Source organism: Neltuma alba, unplaced genomic scaffold (genome assembly GCF_004799145.2).
Source record: "Neltuma alba isolate B1F8T4 unplaced genomic scaffold, ASM479914v2 tig00005857_pilon, whole genome shotgun sequence".
NCBI lineage: Eukaryota > Viridiplantae > Streptophyta > Magnoliopsida > Fabales > Fabaceae > Neltuma > Neltuma alba.
Genome location: NW_021634257.1, coordinates 214,105 through 217,332, shown reverse-complemented (window position 1 = coordinate 217,332; position 3,228 = coordinate 214,105). Strand labels below are relative to the sequence as shown.

The 3,228-nt window shown below is 36.6% G+C and overlaps 1 long non-coding RNA gene across 1 annotated transcript; it reads left to right on the top strand.

Moving 5' to 3' along the window:
- Window positions 1-629: 629 nt before the first annotated feature.
- Window positions 630-1,817, top strand: LOC114748896 (uncharacterized). The gene is made up of 2 exons (XR_003740513.1): window positions 630-719; window positions 1,750-1,817. It is a non-coding gene; the product is annotated as an uncharacterized LOC114748896 (long non-coding RNA).
- Window positions 1,818-3,228: the final 1,411 nt, after the last annotated feature.

Sequence of the window (3,228 nt, the reverse complement as noted above, 5' to 3'; positions counted from 1 at the left end):
ATGAAGAATGCTTACAACTTCCGCATTCACGCAAGAGAGACTATAATAATCAAAGTGGGGACTTCTCATGGTGAAGAACAGATTGAGCGTTCTTTATGAAGCATCACGCAAAGGGTCTGTATCAACTTTGAACTCATTTTTACAGAAAGAACCATTAATCCTCCACAGGATCTCACAAAGTGGCTTCAACGAAACTCCCTTACACATATCAGATTTGCCTGGTGTAATATCCCAAATTTTATGGATTTGAGTAAAGCATGATGAAGGAGAAATTTTTAGAGAAATTGTTGAGATTGAGACCTTTAAAATATGGTTTAAAGAATTATAAAGTTAATTTCAGGAATTTAGGACCTATTTTCTTGGAAATTCAAGGAAAAATAGTTAGAGGATAATTTTTAGGAAAATTATTTCATGGACTAAAGCTAATGGAAGAAGAAAATTCATATAAAATATCCAGGTTTGATTTCTGGAATCATCTGATTATCCTGGAAAAATAGAGAATGATCAAATTGAAGGGAAAATAAAGACCAAAGGGTATAATAGTCATTCTACACCCCTCACCGACTTAATCTACCCTAACATCTTCTCCCTTCTTATTTTCCCCTGCTGCACGACTGAAACAGAGCAAGAGAGAGACGGTGGACTAGGGGAAGAACGAGGAAGAAGAGGAGGTGATTGAAGGAGACGATCGGTTCGTTCAAAGGAGGAAATCAAGCAAGGTAAGCCTTGTGAACATTCTCCTACTCTTCTTTCTCTCAACCGTTGCAACTTTAGAAGAGGAAATGGCAATTTAAAACTCTGGGTTATGGAGGAAAAATCAGTATCTAAATGTAACAAAAGTAGTAAAGTGTAGATAGAGGCTTGATCAAGTAAGTTATGGGGTTGTATATGTTGTTGATTTGCTTTTGGAATGTTTGAATCGAGGCCCTGTTCTGCTTTTCTGGTGTGAGCGTTAGGTTTTATGAAAGAGAAGATGATGTTGTGATGTAGATATATGTGTGTGTGTGCGCGCGCGCGCGCGATGGCATGATGTTTACTCTTTCTTTTTTGAGATTTCGGTGACTGGTTTGGAAGTACACTTGGTATCTGGAAAAATTTTCAGATTTGCTGTTCAATGTAGCGTGATATGTAGGAGAGGAAGAGAGATGATTAAAGCCCAAAGTGAAGACATAAAGGAATATTTTGGAAGTGTGTATCTGTATGAATATGTTGTGGTTGAAAGTGAAATTGTCGTGTAAGAGAAGTGGGCCCGTTGGATTTAGTGGAAAGGGAGATGGTCAAAAAGTTTGTGGATAGATTTATATATGTGTGTGGCTGGTTATGCGTGTGAGAATCTGAAATTTTTGAAGATAGAAATTGATGAAAATTTTGTGGATATGCTAGGAAACGTTGGCATTGAGTTAATGCTTTAAATATTTATAATTCTGGAAAATTCTATAGATTAGGAAGAGTTGTTGAAATTAATTGAGTACTCATTCTTTAATACATTTTAATGTTGAATATTGATTTGGGAAGGCAAAATCCAGATTTGGGACATTAAAGTAGTGGATAGAATGATGTTTATGAAGCTGGGATTTCAAGACAGTATGGGTGAAGCGTTGTTACTGTTATAAATATTAAGTAGGATCTTGAAAATATTCCAGGGTACATATTCATTTTTGAAAGAATTGGAATAAATAATCTACTTTACATATACTTATATATATGTATGTATATATATTAATCTACCACTCCCTATATAATTTACAGGATTTGATATTTGTTCAAGTCCATTAAGAAGGGAGCCAAGGAAGAAGCAAGGGGAAGTTAGTACAGAAGAAAAAGCAAAAGGCAGTAACTCTTTTCCTTATATGTGATTGTGTATTGATTGCCACATGTTTGGATGTGCCTTTATGCTGATTGTGCATGAGAACATGTAAGTTGCCTTTGCATGATAATAATTGTCATGACAATATGCGCTGGTTTCCATTTATTTTGGAATGTGGGTGCAATAGATAGCGATTGGCTATATGGGTGTATGGTGTATGTGCATCATTGATTATATTTGGATGCAAGGTGTTGTTCTCTTTGGCCTATGTAGCATGTTGTTTGTGATCTTGTATGATTACGTGAAGGAAATTGTTACTACTGAGATTCTTTAGAATCTCACCCCTTCTTCCATGTAATACAGCAAGAGCAAGTACTCCTAAGGGCAAGGGAGTAGTGATCGGTGGAGTTTGAAGGTGCAGGAAGTTGGTGATCTTTTGTATATATATTTTGCTTAAAATGCATCTTATTTTGAAGTGAAGATATATTGTATATCTATTGTGGTATGTAAATATTCCTCCATAAGGAGGTGACTAAGGGCAGATAAACCATGGTAACTGCTATTGAAGGAATTGATCAATATTTTGATATAGATATTGTTTTATCTAAAATTATGTATCTGTATATGTAACTCGTTGTAGGAGTCTGTGGCTAGAATGTTGAATGTTAGATCCTACTGGCTATAATTGATTTGATATGGGATCTAAAAGGTTGGATAGAAAAAGAATGGGTTCGATGGTTGAATACGAACCATGGGTCTTAAGACGGTTTTTACCGTTTTTATGAAAGGGTTACAGTGGGTACTTGAACCACTAGACAGGTTACTTGAAAGTGAATTTTGAAAGGTTTAAAACTTTTCAGAAAATCTCATTCTTTGAACAGGATCAGACTTTGTATTTGGGAACTAAAAAAATAAAATTGTCTTCCCAAGGATTGGAACCTAGCTTTTAATGATTCGAGATTAAATAAAACAATTATATTGGTGTATAAAGGAGAGTCTTGACACCTGGCCACCTTGAATTCACCAAGGCGCTTCTCGCGCACAAACCCAAACTAGCCATTGAGGTTGACTCTTCCGAGAACACACCCCTCCACTTGGCTTTTGCAGAACGGCACATCGACATCGTAAAGAAATTGCTTGAAGTTAACAACCCATGCTTGTTTCCTAATGAAGAGGGCAAAATTCCTTTGCACTATGCAGTTATCAAAGGCAGAATAGAGGTTGTGAAAGAGTTGGTCATGGCGAAGCCTGAGTCTGAGTTTTCTTGATAATGGAAACACTGTATTTCACTTGTGTGTGATGCACAATCATTTGGAGACTCTCAAGGGTTTGGTGGAATTGGAACTTGCCATTTATGGGGGGCTTCTTAACTTTACGATTTCTGATGGAGTGGGCAACACCGGTTTCCATTTAGCAGTCGC